This window comes from Callospermophilus lateralis, chromosome 3, assembly GCF_048772815.1.
Source record: "Callospermophilus lateralis isolate mCalLat2 chromosome 3, mCalLat2.hap1, whole genome shotgun sequence".
NCBI classification, from domain to species: Eukaryota; Metazoa; Chordata; class Mammalia; order Rodentia; family Sciuridae; genus Callospermophilus; species Callospermophilus lateralis.
In genome coordinates, this window is record NC_135307.1 from 169,023,964 (window position 1) to 169,045,114 (window position 21,151).

The 21,151-nt window shown below is 41.0% G+C and overlaps 1 protein-coding gene across 4 annotated transcripts in view; it reads left to right on the plus strand.

Moving 5' to 3' along the window:
* The first annotated feature begins 1,991 nt into the window (after positions 1-1,991).
* The window catches only part of Slc23a2 (solute carrier family 23 member 2), a 113,904-nt gene continuing 94,744 nt past the window's right edge, over positions 1,992-21,151 (plus strand). For all 4 annotated transcript variants that reach the window (XM_076851567.2, XM_076851568.2, XM_076851569.2 and 1 more), the window contains exon 1: positions 1,992-2,075. The gene's annotated coding sequence lies outside the window, so the exon portion shown is untranslated. The remainder of the gene's footprint in view (positions 2,076-21,151) is intronic.

Genomic DNA, 21,151 nt, shown 5'->3' on the forward strand with positions numbered 1-21,151 from the left:
CAAAACAAAAAAATAAAAAGGGCTGGAGATGTGGCTTAATAGTTAGGTGCTACTGGGTTCAATTCCTGGTACAAAATAAATACATAAATAAGGAGGGAGGGAGATGGTGGGAAAGAGAGACAGACATAGACACTGACTGGCTGGAAAATGATCTCACTGGTGTAGAAAGATAGTTGTTGGCCAGTCAGTACATGAGTTTTTCTCTGGTTGCTGGTCACAGAATCTTGGTCTCCTTTTCTCCATCTTTAATGAGGATTAAACATTTTGCCAATATGCTAATGCTTATATTTTCTAAAATGCAAAATTATTAGATAAATACATGGAATGATACATTATTGATTCTTCTCTCTCTCTCCTTCTCTCTCTCTCTTTTAGGTACTGGCATTGAACCCAGAGATACTTCTCCACTAAGCTACATTTCCAGCTCTTTTTTATTTTAATTTTGAGATAAGGTCTTGCTAAATTGGGTGTGGTTGGGATTACAGGCATGCACCACCATACTCAGCTCACATTGATTTTCAAAGATACAGCTTACCTTTTTTCTATTTTATGAGATTCCCATAATTGCTGGTTAACACACACATCTGCCCTCCTCCTATTGATATGTATACGAGTTCCCAAAACTGCAGAAAAAGCAGATATTTCCTGTGATAAAATCTATTTCTTGATGTGTTTACAGGCACATGCCTGTAATCTCAGAGGCTCCAGGGGCTGAGGCAGAAAGATCGCAAATCAAGGCCAGCCTCAGAAATTTTAGCGAGGCCCTAAGCAATTTAGCAAAACCCTGTCTCAAAATAAAAAAAAAAAAATAATAAAAGGGTTTGGGATGTGGCTCAGTGGTTAAGCGTTCCTGGGTTCAATTTATGCTAAAATTAAAAAAAAAAATCTGCTTCTTGCCATATGAGGTCAGATGTGGTCCACAGTTCTTTTTTTTCCCTTTAGGATTACAGGCGTTCGCCACCGCTCCCGACGGTCCATAGTTCTTTATGGCTCTCAAGAGTTGCTTTGCTTTAGGAACTACTGAATTATCGTTCGGTTAGTAAAGCAACCATGACAAGTGGTCATAAGATGGAAGGCTTAAGAAAGCGCTAATTGCTAGATTTTTTTTTTTTTTTTTTTTTTAACGTGTACTCAGATGGCTTCAGCAAAGGCTCACACCTGCTGTCCCAAGACCAGAAGCATTAGCATCACCCATCGGAAATGCAAATTTTGGAGCCTCCCTCCAATACCTCCAGCTTCAGCACCACCGGGGGTGGGGCCCAGCCAGTGCATTTTAATGGAGCCCTCAAAGAGAGACTGTTGTGCGCTAGGTTTACGCATGGCTTTTCCCCTAAGTGGCCCAAGTACCTAACCTTTGGGCATTACCTGGGTCACTTTAGACATGCAAAATCCCGGGCTACACTCCCTCAAACCCGTTATATCAGAAGTCACCCCTAACACGATTCCCAGGGAATTCAAGTCTGAGAAGCCTGGGTGTAGGTTACGGTGTCCGCATATTGTAATGTCATATAATAATGTAACCTCTTCTTCGAGTTAAGAAACCTGACGGCCTAACTGGAGAAGCGGTGAAAATTGTTTTAAAACACCCAACCCCTTTGAGTCCAGTGCACCGCAAGCTGCTAATCACCCTGCGGCAATGGCAGGGCTCACAGTCCCGCGGTAGATTAAAAAGGGGGCATCTGGAGGGCGAGAACTCTGCATTCCAGGTGGGTCCCCAGGAGCAGGTGTGACGAGAAGGGTCGAGAAGGTGGGGGGTGCTTTCAGTACCCGGGAGGGGAATAAAAAGAACAGGAAGGGGGCGGCTGGTGCGAGGCCCGGGATGCTGGGGGCAGTATTCCCAAGGGCGAGGGGTCAGCCCCTCCCTCCCCGCAGGCCGGAGGGCGGGGGTCGGGGGCGGGGAGGGAGGTGGGCCCCAGGCCGGCGCGGGGCGGGCGGCTGCGCGGCTCCCCGCCCCCGGCCCGCCCCTCCGCGGCGCCATTTTGCAGGCGGCTGACGCGGGGACCGGAGGCGGCGGTGGTAGGCACTGAGGCGCTGAGGCGCGGCAGCAGGACCGGAGTCCAGGGAGCTGCAGCCAGGTGAGAGCCAGGCCGTGCGCTCCACGCCCGCCCGCGGGTCGCACCTGCCGGCCGGGCCCCGAGCTGCCCGGTGCGCCCACGAGGCCGGCCTGGCACAGCCCCCGCGCGCTGTCACCGGCCCCGCGGCGCGGCCTGCGACCTCCCACACCACCCTTCTCCCGGGGCCCCGCGCCCTCCGGTCACCAGGGCCCCGCGCCCCTTGATGCTCGGCGGCTCCTCGCCTGTGTCGTCCCGACGAACCCGGCCGGGACTCCGGGGCGCTCACCCCTGCCTGCCGCGGGAGCCACCGCGCGCTCCGGCTCTCAGGCCGCGCTGCGGGGAGGCAAGTAGGGTCCCCTCGGGACGGCTGGCTGTCGCCGCCTCCCTCGGGCGCTGCGTTCGCGCGCCCAGGGGTCGCTTCGCTGGTCCCTCTCCAGGTGGTGCGCGCGGGCATCCTCGCGCCCCCGGAATTCAGGGCCATGTAGAGGGGCGGCAGCGGTGGGGGATGCCTTCTACATTCTTGCTTTCTTTCCTTCTACAAAGGCGGTGCCAAGTAATTTTTAGAAGCGTCTGTACCGACTTTAGGATTGTTCTCTTTAGTCTGTTCCCCGGGGGTCGCGGGTTCCCCTTGTTGCCACCTTTCTCGAGAGAAATTGACATTTCGAGTGTGACTACTTTAAGGGCGCGGAATATTTTCCTTCGCTTGGCCCTATATATGTACCATTGGATGGGTAGCTGATAGGAACTCGGCCTACAGGCTGCGGAATTTTAAGCATGACTGATGGGAAATTATCGATCATCAGGGCAAAGGTTAAATGAGGGCAACTGCAGGTGGAAGAAAGTTATCCATAAGGGTTTTCTGGGCTGGGGCATTTTTAGTAGCTGTTAGTTTTATTTTTGCAGTGCTGGGAGATGGGAGGGGGAAGATGCGGTCCTTGCTGACGTTTGGGTCTTCTGTTCCCAGAGAAAGCCTGGGATGTGCGAGGACATGGGACCAGTCCTGAAGCTGCCTGGTTTGAGCTGTCATTAATTGGCCATGTGACCTCCTTCAGCCAGTTTCCTCTTCTCTAAAGAGAAAGGCTAGAAATGGGGGTGGCCGGAACTTTTTTATTTTTGTGCTTTTGTATTTGAGTGCTGTTGATCTCTGGCCTCAAGGTTTCCGCTTGTCTACAGTGCCTTTTCAGCTTTGCACATGACTTTGCCTGCTTGACCCCTGAAAGTGTTTGACCCTGGTGGGATTTATAAAGGGCCCTTTTAGCTCAAAAATTCAGAATTCTGTACTGGCCTTAAGATTAGCCATATCAGGGTCACTTATGAATGCAGTACTACTGTTCATTCTTCACTCATCCAGAATTTAATAGCTTTTGGGCACCTGTGGGTGTGCATAGTGGAAGCCCTAATGACACACTTACTAGTTAAAAGAAGACAGCGGCTTTGTCCATCTGGCTATTTGTTCCACCTGATATCCTGAGTGTTAGGTGAGAAAGTTATCTGTTTTCTAGACTACTTCCTTTGCCAAAATGGTGACCAGCTTCTTACTTTTAATACTAGGGCATTTTTATTCTGGTTTGTTTGCTTGGAAGGGAGAATGAATTTTGTGAAAAAATAGGTATTTCAGGAATTTTTTTTGTTGACTTCGTTTTGGTTTTTGGTTTTGTTTTTTCATGATACTGGAGATTGAGTAGGGGTGGTCTATCACCCCTGCTCTTTTTGTTGAGTTGCTAAAGCTGGCCTCAAATTTGCAGTCTTCCTGCCTCAGCTAGGATTGCATGTGTGCACCACCTTACCTGCCAGATAGTTTATTATTTTTTTTTTTTTAAAGCTTTCTGTCTATGGCACATTAGACTAAGATTAAACATCTGTTAAGATGTTTGAAAAATGCTTATGAACTACTTGCCTAGACTATTATAGAGGGTTTTGCCAGCTTTCTTGCCACACTGCCTACATCTCATTTGGGTAGCAAAGTCTGGTTCACTTTGCATTGCAGAAATGAGTTACCCATCCTGTAGCTTGCCACTAATACCTCCATTCACTTGTCGGTTTCCCCATTAATTTAGTCAAGTCAACAAATCACTTGACTAAAACCCAGTCTTTTTTGTAGTCAAGGAACCTAAGTTCTACTTTGTTGATTATTGGAAATTCTGAGTTCCTTTTGCCATTCCTTTCAGCATCTCTAAAGACAAGCCTGGGCTCCATTTGGGGACCCTAGATAGTACCCCAGCTAGCTTAAGGAATTTTCTCATTTTGGTTTAGGAAATTAAAAGTCAGCAGTAATAATTTTTAATAATATGGTGCTTTGTATCTGTAAATGGAAAGCCTCATTTTTATTTAATCTTCTTAGGCTTTTTAAACTTAAACATCTTACAGCCCACCTCTGACCTGTTTCCAGGTCTTGCCCATAAAACTCCAACAAAGCAGTCGGTTGGTTCTTAAAGCCTGATAACCTCGTTAATTCATTTTCACATCCTGCTGTTCTTCCAGTAGTTCTCCCCTCAGAGGGCCAGAGTGACTGGGCTTTCTTTTATTCTTTTATTTCTGCTCCAGGTTAACCTGTGCATTACTGCCTCAGGGTTTAAACGAGCCCTTTGTGAGCCCTGTGGCACTCTTCTCATTTTCTTCCTGGCTTTGCTATTTCTAGCCTGTTATTTTGTCACAGGTTCTAGGTGGTTGGCTCTCCCTTAATTGAGGTCTGCTTTCAGCTTGTGCCTTTCCCACTTTTATTTTATTTTTGAGACAGGGTTTTGCTGTTTCTCCAGGCTGCCCCTGGACCCTTGGGCTCAATCAGGCCTCTGGCTTCAGACTCCTGAGTAGCAGGGACTGTAGGTACATGCCCCTACACCCAGCCTTCCACACATTTAATATCTTGCACTGCCTGCTTTGTGCAGGGTAGTGTTCTTGGTGGTCAGATGCTGTGGGGAGATTCCTGGGGCACATGGAGCTTGGACTTCAGTGGGGAAGCAGGCGCAGGACTCCAGGCTTTGTAGAAGAATCTGGCAGACTTGTGGGTTTAATACCCACTTGTGCTGGGGTACGAACTGAAACTTTTGGAAGTTTCAAAGGTTGAGGAAAGTCCAAGGTTAAGGTTGGTTTCTGGTGAGGGTTCTTTTCCTGGCTTGTAGGCAGCTGCCTTCTCATTGAGTCCTCACATGGCCTTTTCTTGGTACCATCTCTCTCTTTGTTCTTTGTATAAATCTACCAAATCTAGCCAGGCTTGGTGAAGTGCACCTGAAATACCAGCTACTGGGGAAGCTGAGTAGGAGGATCACAAGTTCAATGCCAGTTCTGGACAACTTAATGATACCCTGTCTCAAAAACCCCCCCAAACAAAAAACCCATAACAAACAAACAAACAAAAACCCTGGGGATGTCACTCAGTGCTAGAGCACTTGCCTAGCCTGGGTGAGGGCCTGGGTTCAGTCATCAATCTTATATTAGCCATACAACTCCCCTTTAAGACCTCATTTAACCTTAATTATGTCCTCAAGACCCTGTGTTCAAATATAGTCACACTGTGAGGGATAGGGCATCAACATGTGAATTTTGGGTGAGGAGAAACTCGGTTCATAGAAGACATCTTTTTTTATTTATTTATTTATTTTTTAGTATTTGGCGGACACAACATCTTTGTCTGTATGTGGTGCTGAGGATCGAACCCGGGCCGCACGCATGCCAGGCGAGCGCGCTACCGCTTGAGCCAAATCTCCAGCCCGCATAGAAGACATCTTGAGTTATCTTTGACTAAAGATATGTAGGAAATAAGGCTTGTGGCTATCGGGGGGAATCTAAATGGAAGACACAGCAGATGTAAAGGTCCAGAGGCAGGAGGAGGAGAAAATTTGGTTTTGAGGTCAGATTATATAAAGTCATGTGGACCATACTAAGGCCTATAGGCTTACTCTGAAGGGAGTGGAAGCCACTGGAGAGTTTTGAATAAAAGAGGTCTCTGGCCTGATTTAGAGTGTGTGTGTGTGTGTGTGTGTGTGTATTTTGTGTGGGGATGGAACCCAGGCTCTTGTGAGTTCTAAGCATGTGCTCTACCACTGGGCTGTACACCCAGCCCTGATTTAGGTTTTAACAAGGACACTGTGGACCTAAGTGTGTGAGGAGAGACCAAAAGTAGGGCAGAGCTGAGGGCCGTGAATCAGATCAGCATGATGGTGGGGGGGAAGGGAGGCAGTGAGAAGAGGCAGGATTCTGAGGTGGGGCTAAGGGAGATTTGCTGATGAACCAGGTGCAAGGGAAGGTTCCTGGTCTGAGCACCTGAACAAAAAGTGGCCATTAACCTAGTTGCCTGAGGAGCAGGTGCAGGGCATGTTATGTTGTGATGCTGATCTGAGTGAGGAAATGATGTTTCTGAGATTTCCTCCTCACTGGAAATGTCAGTCTTCTAGGGAACTTTTCATTGTCCTTTGTCTTTTTTTTTTCTTTTTTTAAAAAAAATATTTATTTTTTAGTTTTAGGTAGACATAATATCTTTATTTTGACGTGGTACTGAGAATTGAACTCAGTGCCTTACACATGCTAGGCGAGTGCGCTACCAGTTGAGCCACATCCCCAGCCCTGTCCTTTGTCTTAATTCTCTCTTCTGACTCAGGTCGAGGCAGCTTTTAAGGTCCTGTAGGGAAGTTCACTCCATGGACAGTGACGTTCTTTTGTCCATGGTCAGGAAAGCCTTCTTCACTCATAGGTTCTTTCCATAGGTTTTGCCCAAAGCAGCTGATGACCAAGCTCCCTTGTATCAATTGCCTGTGGGTATCTCTTTGAGTACCTGATGAAGGTCACCCTTCAAGACAGCCATCTTTATTCTATGTATGGGAAATTTACAGAACTTGTGTCACCCTGTCTTCTAAGTTAAATACTACTGCAATTTAATAATAGGCACTTCTCTGTAGTAGCCTCTCCAAGCAATAGAGAGCTCCCTAGAAAGATGAGACAGCCTCTGTGATAGGGCCAGTGAAGTAATGCTGGTGCCCATGGGTATTGATTATATGCTGGACACTAGAGGTTTTACTGGCCCTAACAAATAGCAGGCAGGGTGTTTCTGGTTTGCATTTTATCCACGAAGGAACTGGAGCTGGGTAATATCCTTAAGTAACTCCTGGGTCTTGAGTTTTGCTGTTAAACTGTGGTCCCCTCAATGATATGAGTGCTATTCCCAGATATTGTCTGAAATGCTGGATTCCTAGATTCCTTTTGGTGTAGAAGAGGTCAGAGAAGCCAGTGTTATTTAGGTGCTGGGTGCTCTGCCCATCACCTCCTGTGTTTTTTTTTTTTTTTTAAAGAGAGAGTGAGAGAGGGGGAGAGAGAGAGAGAGAATTTTTTAATATTTATTTTTTAGTTATCGGCGGACACAACATCTCTGTTTTGTATGTGGTGCTGAGGATCGAACCCGGGCCGCACGCACGCCAGGCGAGCGCGCTACCGCTTGAGCCACATCCCCAGCCCCACCTCCTGTGTTCTTTAATCATCATTTAATTACAGCAGCCCTCTGGGATAGATATTAACTATTCCCATCTTGCAGCTGAGGATGCTGAGGATGTTTGGAGGAATGACATTGCCTTGCCCAAGGTCGTAGTGCTGCTGAGCAGCAGGGTCAGGTTTGACCCCAGATTGACTGCCAAACACAAAAGTTAGACTTTCATCACGCTGTACTGCTGTGTTCCAGGATGTTTTTCAAGGACTTGGGTGACGTGTCAGATGTGCATTTTAGGAAACTTCAGGGAAGGGTGGAGGATGCACTGGGAGGAGGCTAAGGCTTAAGGTAAACAGGGTCCTTCTCCTGCTTCTGTTTCTAGACTGCTTGGGGTTTGTTTCTCACTGTATTGTTTTTCTTTATGTACTCCAGCTGTGACCCCTATTAATTCTCTTATTTGTTCCTGTAGGAATCCCTGTAGGACCTCTCCATGCCCAGTCTCAGTACTCAACTTTTTTCTTTTTATGTGGGCTTCCTTTGCTCAAGAAAATATGTACAAGTCTCCAGCTTCATTTACTCAGTTAAATTTGATTATTTTTTTCTTGTACTAGGGATTGAACCCAGGGGTGCTTTACCACTAATCTGCATTCCCATTTTCTTTTTAATTTTTTAATTTTGAGAAAGGGTCTTGCTAAATTGTTGAGGTTGGCCTTGAACTTAATTTCCTCCTTCCTCAGCCTCCCGAATTGATGGGACTACAGGCATGTGCTACTCTGCTTGACTTGAATAAGTATTTTCATTCTGGACCATCATTTCCTTTTTTTCCCCTCCTACCAGGGAATGAACCCAGAGTTGCTTAACCGTTGAGCCACATCCCCAGCCTTTTTTTCTGTTTTTGTTTTTTGGCACTGGGTTCACGTTTCTAGCCCTTTTTGTTTTTTATTTTGAGATAGTCTCACTAAGTTGTGGAGGTCCTCACTGAATTGCTGAAGCTGGTTTTGAACTTGTGATCCTACTGCCTCAGCCTCCTGAGTTACTATTCATGTTCTACAACACCCAGTTTGTATGTTTTATTTTAAGACTGGGCCTTGCTAAATCTTTGGGGTCTTGCTAAGTTGCTGAGGTTAGTCTCAAACTTGCAATCCTTCTGCCTCAGCTTCCCAAGTCTCTGGGATTACTGGCCTGCACCTCTGCAGCCAGCTGAATTGTCATTTCATTATAGAGATATTGTTTTTATGGCTCTGAGGACAGTCTTCTCCACCCTGGTTCAGACTCTGAAAGCACAGCTTGGCCGAGAACATGCCATTTTGCTTGAGTTGGGATTTCAGCTTCAAACTTGGTTCGATTTCATTGTCTTCTTTTTTGCCCTGGCTAAAATTTTTTTCTGCCTCCAAAGCAAATCATCTGGATCCTGGTTTACTAAAACTTTTCCTTGTCTAACATGGTAGATTTCATATTGGAGAATTTCTTATGCAGAGGGTTTGGGGTGGGGCCCGAAAATTTGCATTTCTAACAGGTGATGAGAATTCTGATTCCCTGTTTTCAGAAGGTTTTGTTGAAACACAGCCATGTTCCTTAAAGAGACCACATAATTGATAAGCTGAAAATATGTGCTATCTGGCCCTTTATAAGGAAAGATTTGCTGATCCCTGCTTCACAGAAAGATAGATGTGATCAGTGCTGACATTTTTTTGTTGAGTTCATACATTTTTGTTACCAAGAGCTCTTTATATTTTAAGACATTGCTTCACAAAATATTCTACAAATGTATGGTGTGGGGGAATATGTGAATATTTGGAAATGTTTGGAAATATAACAAGCATGATGCTTCTCTTAAGCCTTTGTTTTATCTAAAATTAATGTGACTTTCTCTTCTATTCCAGAAACATCAGTGCTTGTTTCAATATGAGGCATTTTTGCTCCTTGATCTTTGAGTAAAGTTGTTGCATCTAAATAGGTTGTGTTTGATCCTTGCCTCCATCCTACTTGAGGAATATGCCATTAAGGTTTGCATTTTTAGACAGGTGCAGTGGTGCACACCTGTAATCCTAGTGGCTCAGGAGGTTGAGGTAGTTTTGCTACTTCAAACCCAGCCTCAGCATTTTAGCAAGGCCTTAAGCAACTTAGGGAGAACTTGTTTCTTAAAAAAAAAAAAAAAAAAAATGGACCAGGGGTGCGGCTCAATGTTAAGCATCCTGGGTTCAATTCCTGGTTCCAAAAAAAAGCGCGCTTTTTTCCCTGGTCCTAAGGCACAGATATTTTTGGTAAGTGGTAAGCTTTGAATCCAAATCTGTCAGTCTTTTTTCTTTCCTATGCCTTCTTTACCCTGAGATTTTATCAATATTTACCCATAGTTTCTCTAAACTTAAAAAATATTTTTTGGACATAATTAATCTGATATTTGTGCTGGAGTGTGCTGTGAGGTAAGGATCATTTTCCTCTTGTTTACATTTTTTCCTATCACCATTTACTAATTCATTCTTATTAACTTGAAATAATCCTTTAATCATATGCTGAATCTGTGGTTCTGAGGTGGGATTTTAAATAATAATTTAAAAATTATTATTCTTTTGCTATGGCCTTAACTATTTTAATCTTAATTACCTTATAGTAAGCTTTAAAATCTAGTGGTGCCTATGTTCAATTTTTTTCCCTGATGTTTTAAAATAAAGTATTCTGAAATCCTAAATTTATTTATTTTTTGTGGTGCTAGGGATTGAACCCAGGGCCTTGTGCTTGCAAGGCAAGCACTCTACCAACTGAGCTATAACCCCAGCCTGATTTCAGAGTACTTTAAATAGGAAATTTCATTAAATGTATGAGTTAATTTGCAGAGAATTGTCTTTTTGTGGGTGTGTGAGGGATGGGGGTGGGGGATAGGACTGAGATTGAACCCAGGGCCTATCTTGATAATATTGACTTGCCCATGAGCAGATCAAAGACAGTTTCTTTAGATTTTTCCTAAAATATGGTCTGTAGATTTTTTGTTTATTTCCTTTATTTTAAAAACATTTTTTATTTAGAATGAGATTATCCCCTCCTAACTGATATGGGGCAAATATATAGCAAGTGTACTGCTTACAGAGTATGTCTCTCATAACAGATGCCTGTGTCAGTCAGGAACTTAATACTAGCCAAAAATCTTGCCTGGAAAAATAAAAACTTATTTCTTGCTCACATTTCTCTATGTGCTTCTGTAAATGGTGACTTTGGGATCTGGGCCTTTCTATCTTATAGCACAACTGACTTCACATTGTGACCTTGGGCTGAGGGTATAGCTCAGTGGATGTGTATAGCATGTGCAAGGCCCTGGGTTTCATCTCCAGCACTGCAAAGAAAAAGAAAGAAGGCGTGGCTTCTAAATTTGCCATGGAATTTTGGGCACATAAGAAATTTTTATGGGCCAGGCAAGGAAGTGGTGTTTTTACTCTTAGATTCATGGGGGCTGGGAAATAGAGTCTTTTTATGTACTTGGGAAGAAAATGAAATAACGCTGTGTCTGCAATACTCACCTGATCAGACTTTGTTATTCTTGTTTTGTGATTGATTTGAATTTCTTAGGTCATGACAATATTGGCAAGTGGTCATTTTGTTATTGCTGTTTTCCTTCCTATTTCTATTAGTGCATTGTAGAACACTTGCAGAACAGATTTAACTGTGATGGTAGTCCTTTCTTTCTTTCTTGTTTTCTGTTCTTTTTTTTTTTTTTTTTGTACTGGGAATTAAACCCAAGGGGCCCTTTAACCACTGAGCCATATCCCCAGGCTTTTTTATTTTTTTATTTTGAGATAGGGTCTCACTAAGTTCCTGAGGGCCTCGATAAATTGCTGAGACTGCCCTCTTACTTGTCATACCCCACCCCTGCCTCCTGAGTTGTTGGGTTTACAGGTGGGTGCCACCATGCCTGGTTCATTATTCTTGTTATGTATCAAAATGATATTGTATACAATCTTTAATGGTATTGAAGAAGTGCCATCTTGTTGATGTCTTTTTCACTGAATTAAAATCTCAGTACTATACCGGTTGTTTTAATGAGCAAAGCCCATCCATCACCTTGACATTGACTCTGGAATCTTTGGTCGAATATGTCACTCTGGAATCTTTGGTCGAATATGTCACTGTTATTGTAGTAATTCTCCATATAGTTGTGTTTCTCTGCTGATGTGAGAATAATCTCAAGTTTCTCACCAGAAGGAATTAGTCCAGCTCTATATTTCTTTGGGTTCATCCCAAGGGCTTTTATTTTTTTAGCCCATGCTGTCGTATAGTACAGCTGCTTACATCTTTTGTTTCAGAGATTCTTTGGAAATGTTTTCTCTCCCTCAGAGAAGTTTTATGGGTTCTTGTTTCTCTTCTTTTATTCTTTATCCATGCAAAAGACAAATGGAGTATGTTAGCAATGTCACTTGCTTTTTCTTCCTTCTCTCCTGGGTTAGCCCACCTAGATGCATTTGAGGTATTTCATTTTCTGCCTGCTACCACCCAGTGTGAGTACCTGCTCTGCAATTCCAAGGTGCCCATCCTGAAGCCCTGCATTCCCTCACTACTTTCCAGTGTGATTGGTGCAGGGTGTGTGTTTGTACCCTTCCTTCCTGAGCACCTTATGGGGTCTGCTATAAACTCCACTGCAGGGACCAAGAATTTAGTAGGAGCAAGAAGATCCCCTGAGCCCTTTGCAGAAGCCTGGGAGGTAGGCTAGGCAGGGAATCTGTTTTATTATTGCAGGTGATCTGTCAAAACACATAGGGTCACTAGGCCCAATGTAATTTCAGTGACATGGGAGGCTGGGGTAGGAGGATCACAAGTTCAAAGCCAGCCTCAGTATCTTAGTAAGGCCCTGTCTTAAAATTAAAAGTGTAAAAATAAAAAGGGCTGGGGATGTGGCTCAGTGGTTGAGAGCCCCTGTGCTCAAGCCCTTGTACCAAAACAAACAAAAATAAAACCACACAGGGTCAGGTTCAGTTTTCGTGGTATTAGTTAGTGCTTGCTTATGGTGATATACCACAGAGCCTTTAACTTTCTTTCAGTTTCCATTTTTGGCTCTGAAATCTCACCTTATTGTTTTATTTCTTGAGGTGTCTCTGAACTACTAAAATATATTTTTCAGTCTTTGTTTTGATTGACCCACTTTTCTTTGATATATATATTTGTCTAGATAGATAGATATCTTTTTTTAGATATCTTGATATGCATATAAAAGTTTTGTAAAACATCCACATCACTATATATGCTGTGTTTTCTGTTCTGTTTCATGAAAAAACAAACTTGGTTATGACACCCTAAATTGATTGAAATATGCAGCTCTGAAATAAAGCCTTTGAGTAAGAAAGGTTATTGAGTCATACTCTTATGGATAAGTAACCACATGAGATTCTGTGGGAAAGGCAGGAGGTACTACTGATGTTCAGAATAATCTGAAGCTTTTTGAAAAAAAAGCTCTATTGAGGTAATTTGCATACCCAAAATTTGCCCACCCCTTTGTTTATTTTTATTTTTTATGTATTGTTTTGGTACTGAGGAGTAAAACCTGGGACACTTTACCACTGGGCTACATTGCCAACTCCTTTTAATTTTTTTTTGGTACCAGAGATTAAACTCAAGGGCACTTATCCCCAGCCCTATTTTGTATTTTATTTAGAGGCAGGGTTTCACTGAGTTGCTTAGTACCTTGCTTTTGCTGAGGCTGGCTTTAAACTCGAGATCCTCCTGATCCACATTGCTTAGGGCTTTGCTAAATTGTTGAGGCAGGCCTCAAACTTGGAATTCTCCTGCCTCAGCCTCCTGAGTTGCCGGAATTACAGGTGTGCACTGCTGCATCTGGCAAAATTCACTCCTTTAAAAGATACACTTCAGTTGTTTCCAGCATATTCCTTGAGTTTTGTAATCACTTTTAATTTCAGAGCATTTTTGCCCTGTACCTATTTGCAGTCACTTCCTTTGCCCTTTCCCTCAGCCCCTTGCAGCCTCTGATTTCGTCTATTTCTATAGACTTGCCTAATCTGGACGTAAATGAATTTTACATGCTTGGGTCTTTTGCAGTTTACTTTTTCACTTAGCATAAAGTTTTCAAGGTTTACCCATGTTGTAGCATGTGTCAGTACTTTCTCATGATTGCTAATAATATCTTGCCACATTTGGTTTATAAAGTAATCAGTTGGTGGGCATTTGCGTTATTTTCACATTTGGGGTCTTAAAAATAATGCTACTATGAACATTTGTAAACAGATTTTTGTTTGGTTGTGTTTTCATTTTCTCGGAAAATGCCTAGAAGTGGAATTATTGGATCATAAGATAATTCTATGTTTAACGTTTTGAGGAACTGCCAGAATGTTTTCCAAAGTTGGGGCATTAATAATACATGAGAGTTCCAATTTCTGCACATTCTCTCCAACACTTATTATTGTCTATCCTTTACATTATAGTCATCCTAGCAGGTGTGCAATGGTTTTGATTTCCATTTCCCTAGTGATTAATGAGGTTGAGCACCTTTTCATGTGCATATCGGCCAATTGGTGTGCTGTGTTTGGAGAAATGTCTATTGAAATCCTTTGCCCATTTAAAAAAAATTTTTTAAATTGTTAGGTTATAAGAGTTCTTAATAGAATTAAGCATTTAAATTGTAGCTCTTTTTTTTGGGGGGGGGGTTCTAGGAATTGTACCCAAGGATGCATAATCACTGAGCTATATTCCTACCCCTCTTTATTTCATTTTATTTTTTATTACTTAAAGACAGGGTCTTGCTAAGTTGCTGAGGCCAGCCTTGAACTTTACGATCTGTCCTCCAGCCTTATCTTGAGCTGCTGGAATTACAGGTGTGTGCCTTCCTGAAATCTTAAATATATTATAGGCATGTGCCACCACACCCAGCTAAATATTAATTCTTTTTTTTTTCTATAACATTGTTCCACTTTATTTTTTTAAATTAATTTTTATTGTAGGTTGTTCAAAACATTACATAGTTCTTGATATATCATATTTCACACTTTGATTCAAGTGGGATATGAGCTCCCATTTTTACCCCATATACAGATTGCAGAATCACATCAGTTGCACAACCATTGATTTACATATTGCCATTCAATATTAATTCTTAATGCTCTGTATTTGCAAATGTTTTTCTTCCCTTCTGTGGGTTGTTGTCTCACTTTCTTGCTCAGACCCTTTGAAACAAAATTTTTAATAAAGTCCCATTTATCTATTCATTTGAAACTGATTTTAAAAAATTGTTATGAGGCCATTGTGATTACACATAATAATGGAGTTCATTTATTTTTTGTTGCTTGTGCTTTTGGTGTCATACCTAAGGAACCACACCTGACCCAAGGTCATAAAGATTTATCCCTCATTTTCTTCTGAGAGTTTTATAGATTTATTTAAACCTTAGACTTCTAAGATCCATTTTGAGTTACTTTTTTTTTTTTTTTTTACTATGTTGTGCCATAGGGGGTCCAACCTCCTTGTCTTAACATTCTTTTACAGTTGCCTCAGCACCATCTTGTAGAAAAGACTACTCTTCCCTCACTGAATTGACCCCTATGTTGAAAATCACATATTAAGGTTTATTTCTAGATTCTGAATTATCTTCCTCCAATCTATAGTTTATCTTTATACCAATTTTTATGTATGCTCTATTACCACACTATCTTAATCACCATAGCTTTGTATTAAGTTTTGAAATTGGGAAAAGTAAGTCTTTCAGTTTTGTTTTGTCATTTTTATCTTCAGGATTGTTTTTGGCTGTTAGGGGTCCTGTGTATTTCTGTGTGAATTTCAGGATTTGTCAATTTTGGCCAAAAAGGCAGATGAGCTTTTTATAGTGGCTGCCTTCAATTGGTAGATCAGTTTGGGTAGTATCAACAAGATTTTTTTCTCTTAGTATTGACTGAACTCAGGGGCACTTGATCACGGAGCCACATCCCCAGCCCTATTTTCTATTTTATTTAGGGACGGGGTCGCACTGAGTTGCTTAGCTCCTCACTTTTGCTGAGGCTGGCTTTGAACTTGCCATCCTCCTGCCTCAGGCTCCCCAGCTGCTGGGATTATGTAAGGCCTGTGCCACTGAGCCTGGCAGTGCTCATCAACTTTGCTAGTAGATTGGGATCATCTGGGGAACTTTTTGTTTTGTTTTTGCAGTGCTGGGGATTGAATCCAGGCATACTCTACCTCTGAGGTACTTCCCCAGCCCTTTTTCATTTTGAGATAAGAGTCTTGCCCAGACTGATGTCTTAAATTGTGATCCTCCTACCTCATCCTCCTAAGTGGCTGGGATTACAGGCATCCCCAGCTCATCTGGGGAACTTTTAAAAACTGGATGACAGTTTTTAAATGACACCGGGTGTCATCCCTGAGACCGGGGTGCAGTTGATTAGGAGTTCAGCCTGCTCTTTGGAGTTTCTACACATCTTTTGGGTGATTTCAGCGTGAGCCAGGATTGAGAACCCTTGTAGAAAATCAGTGAAAGCTCAGGTGTTTACCACTTACATTTTGTGGTGCTGGGATCTAACCTAGGGCCTTGTGCATGCTAGGCAAATACTCCACCTCTGAGCTATGCCCAGGTATTTACCGCTTTTAAAGCCTTTGCATAGATGACTGAACATAAGTTGGGATGGAAATGTGCAGGCATATTACTAATTATAGATCCTTGTGTTATCTTTGGTGACGCATATATAGAGAGTTCTGGTTGTGCACTATCTCAGCTTAATATGATCACTGATGACGTTCTTCCGAGAAATTTAATGATTTTTGCAGTTGATTTTCCCGTGGGTGTATAGAGTTGTCTCTGTTGTACATAGAGAGCAAAGATAGAACAGAGTCCCTGGAAAGTGTCATTTCTCAGGAACTTTTTATGTACTTTGCCCTTTTTTTGTAATTGGAAATGGATTGAGAAAAATATGCAGGAAATCCATAGCATTTTTAGGAATTATTATATAGAGAACACTGAGGCTATTGGTTAGTGTTACTGTTGAAATACTTGAAGCTACTGGTCAGAGATTAAGATTAGCAAAATACCTGAAAGTGGGACTGGCAATCCTATCTTGGAGTTAGTAAGGAATTTTAGGATTGTGGTAAAAATATTACATGGAAAGTAGCTTATTTCACTCATTGAGTATTCTTTTCGTCTCCCCTCATTTTATCTATATATTTTAAACTTTTATTTAATTTATTATTTAATGTGGTGCTGAGGATTGAACCCACTGTCTCACATATGCTAGGCAAGCGCTCTACCATTTCTGGTTATATTTGAAAGTAAAAATTTTTTTTGTGTATTTATAAGTGTATATACCTATAATGTGTATCTGTATTTGTTTCAAAATGCAGATCATACGGGGGCTTTTTAATCCTCTTAGCAGTATGTCTTAGGAACATGACTGAAACATTAAATCGTTCTTTAAAACATGTTTTTTAACAGCTCATTTGTGCTGAATGCATCGTGGTTTACTTGATAAATCCTTTTATTGTTGGGTCTGTAGCTTATGAGTCTGTTTTTTTTTTCTGTGAATGACATAATATGATGATCAGCCTTGTGTATAAATCTGTTCACTTTTCTGATAATTTTTTTAAATTTTTAAAAGTGACATCATTTGCATTTTTAAGACTTAAACATACATAACATACATATGTGATAGCTCCTGTATTCATTAAAGTTAATATATTGTGAATTACTGCTATTTTTTTTTTTTCACTTTTTGCCCATTTGGGCAGAAAATAGAATCATCATGTTTATTTTGCTATTCTTTTGATAGCTAGTGCGTTTGAATATTGTTTAATGATTCCTTTGTTATTTTATTTGGCTTATTCATTTACTTTATAAGTTTTTCTAGTCTCCTGTTTATATTTTTTTCCCTTGTGATTTATAACAGTTTCTTTTGTATCAAGGATATTAGCACTTAAATAAATATTATGAATACTTTCCCCATTTTGTCTTGTAATTTTATTTCATGATGCATTGGGGAAATAAATTTTACTTGTAGGTCATTTTTCTTGGGTTTAATTTTCAAATTAGAAGTCTCATTTTTCAAACCTTAAAGTTTCAGAAGATTTTTCTTAAGGTTGAATAGAAACCTTAAGAACATGATTTTATTTGAAGTAATTTTTATATTTCAATTTCAATTTGTGTACTAAAATATAAGTAGGTAGCTAACACTTTTGAACAGTGGGGGGAAAAAAGCAAATCTTGAACTTCATTATTTTTCAGCATCATAGTCTCAATAAACGAGAGCTTCTGGAGATTATGTATTCCAGATAAAAAGAAAAAGGTGCCAAGGAGTTATTTACAGATTTTTCTGCTCAAGTTTTAAGTTTGGGTACTTTTGGTGTTTAGTTCCTTGGGGTGCATACAGTGTTTGTTTTGGGTTGATGGAACTTTTTTGCTCTAATTTCTTAGTTTTACTCTAGTTTAGAATTACAAAATAAAATTTAAGAGTTTTTCATCAGACTTAGATGATAGCTGTAAATAACTCTTTTTAATGTTATCCTTTAGGCTTGTTATTAAAAAAAAAATGAGCCCCCGTTTATATTTCAGGTCCCTGGAAACACTTGTCTTAACTAGGTTTTAGGGATCATTCGTCTTCCTGACTCCTTGAGGTTGTGTATAGAAATTAACTTTGTTTGCAGCTTGCCTGGCATCTGGTATGGCGGGGCGTGGGGCTCAGCGCCCTCTGTGCACACCATGGCATTTTCCTCCAGACAGTTTCTGATGAGAAATGAGATCGGTCTGGGTTCTGTTTCTAGAGCTGCCTCCAGCTGGGTGAGTCCTTCCTGTCTGTGCCCTCCACTGTCCTTGGAGGGAGGGGCTGCCAGATTCTGGGCTTGGTGTTTATCCCTTTACCCATCTGTGCTGTCACAGTCTTTGGGCATGGTGCTGGGTTGGACATGGGGGCACAGCTGGGGAGAGCAGCCTTCCCCTGCACTCGGGCAAAACCATTTCCAGGTCTTCCTAGTTCTGAGTTCAAAATTCTGACCCCAAGTCACTGTGGTCAACACTCCAAGACATTTTAGAAAAGGTTTTAGGAAGTTTTGCGGATAGTTCACATAAAATAGCCTTTGTAGCAGAGTTGGAGCGCTAGTTCATATGCAGAGGCACAGTTGATTAAGGGAAAAGCCAAACCGTTTGTGTTATTGAGTTTGACTTATTACCTCTGGTAATTGCCATTGGACTGTGTTTTTACTTTTGATATTTTTGCCAGGCTGTAAATTGGGAAAATTTTTTCTTCTCCTTCTTTTCTTCCTCCTCCTCCTCCTTTTTTTTTTTTTTTTTTTTTAATACCTGGGATTGAACCCAGAGGTGCTTGACTACTGAGCCATATCCCCAACCCTGCTTATTTTGAGACAGGGTTTCACTAATTGCCGAGGGCTTTGCTATATTGCACGGCTGGCTTTGAATTTGTAATCCTCCTGCCTCAGCCTCCTAAACCACTGAGATTATAGGTGTGTGCCACAGTACCTGGCAAAATTGGGGCATTACTTCTTAGACCCTTCACATAATTAGAATTGGCAGAGCCTCCATTTTCTCCTCTCTCCCCTTCCCTTGTTTTCCTAGAATTGAAAGTTTAATATCCCATTTTAAACATGGGATTAAACATGCTAAGTAAAGACATCTTTAAATTTTTTTGAAGATACTTAGTTGTGTCAACTTAAACTTTGAGCACAATTATTTTTAGTGACTTGTTTTATATATGTATTTATGAATTTTAAACTTGAAAAATCACAAATATAATGCATGTTCATTAGTAACACAAAAGCAGAACAGCATAAAGAGGACATTACCTGCCATCTGACACCCTTGGAAGTCAATACTTAGATATAATCTGTCACAGTCGATACATAGGTAAGTGTCCGCTCTGCCTGACTTATTGACCAAGGGTGGTTTTTATAAAAGTGGAAATGATCTGCTCTACCTTCCCCACTTAGTAACAGATGGACTGTTTTCCTATGTCATTAGATAGTGTATTACAGAATGACTTTATAGTATTTTATCATAAAATACCCAGATTACCCAGATGTCATAATTTATTTAGGTAGTTCTTAAAGGCTGGACATTTACTTATTCTATAACTAAAGTGAGTACAGTTATACTAGTGATTTTCATAAAACAATTATTTTTGTTTGATGTGTACTTTTAGAGGGATGGATGTTAAATGTTAAAATTTTGGGGGGTACTGAGGATTGAACACAAGGATGCTTAACCACTGAACCATATCCCCAGTCCTTTTTACATTTTGTAACAGTATCTTGCTATGTCACTTAGGTTCTCAGTATGTTGTTGACACTGGCCTCAAGGTTATGATCCCCCTGTCTCATCCTCCCAAATTATAGGCATGCGTCCCTGCACCTCGCTTAAAATGATTTTTGACCAAAAACATCTAGCTGCAAATGACGATGACTGTTTCTCTGATTTTTGTAGTGGGATGTGACTTCCTAAGTGTGGAAGTGATAGGAGGAATTGCAGAAGGAGATTCGATTTGACTTCAGAAATACTTTTTTAAATGACCTTTGTTTTAAGTGGTATAAACAAATGGCAATACAACAAAGGGTTAACTTTAGAACTCTTGCAAATGAACAAGAAAAATTCTAGCACCTACTGAAAAAAATGGGTAAAAGGCACTTACTGTTCATAAAAGAAGACACACACGTGAGTGAATCAAAGGAATCAAGATTGGAACCAGATGTCATTCTTTTCATGTCAAGAATTTTTTTCTTTTCAAACAAAATAGGAATGGCAATTAGGTTAACTCAGTTTCCTTCTCTTATATTTTGTCGGTTTATCAGTTTTTTCCAGAAGAAATTGGGAAGCTTTCCCATTTCCCATTTCTTACCTGAAAGGTTGGGAAATAACTAACCTGTGGACTAGTCTGAGCATGCATCCTTTTTTTGAGGCTGTTTCTTTGCTTTTGTAATTTTCTCTACTTATTGTTACTTGTCCAGGTTTTCTTTTTTACAGTGTTGAGGATGAAACACAGGGCTTGTGCATGCTAGACAACTGCTCTACCACTTATAGAGCTCCACTCAGCCCAGCCTTGTTCAGGTTTTTTAAAAAAAATAGTTTTCCTTAAAAATATGCCAATTGCATCATGAGTTCCAAGTGTACACTTGTGTTTTGTATTGGTACTAGAATTTTGTTTTTTACTTTTTAATTTGTTCTAATTAGTTATACATGACAGCAGAATGCATTTTGATTCATTGTATGGTACTAGAAATTTAATCCATAGGTGCTTTATTTTTTATTTTGAAACAGGGTCTCACTGAGTTACTGAGGTTGATCTCAAACTTGATCCTTCTGTCTCAGCCTCCCGGAGTCGCTGGTATTACAAGCATGTGCCACTGTGCCCCATGTTGTTGTTGTTGTTTAAATCTTAAACAAAACAAAACAAAACAAAAAAACCCACACACACACACACACAAAACTAAATATAAAAGCATAAAGAATAGGTAGTGTGTTGTTTGCCCTAGTTTTCTAATAGTATCTCTGACATATACAGGAAGTGTTTCTAATTTGCATTAGATAAGTTTTAGTTCTTGTTTTGTAAATCAGGAGGTGTTTTGGCCTTTACTGAATTTAACAAGTATTTGGCAGCTCAGAGATGCTGATCTGTTGATGATGTGGGCCCTGGGGTTCTATCCTTTCTGTTTTTGAAACATTTTACATCCCTTTTAAAGAAAATGATGGAGAGACTCAGGCATGGAT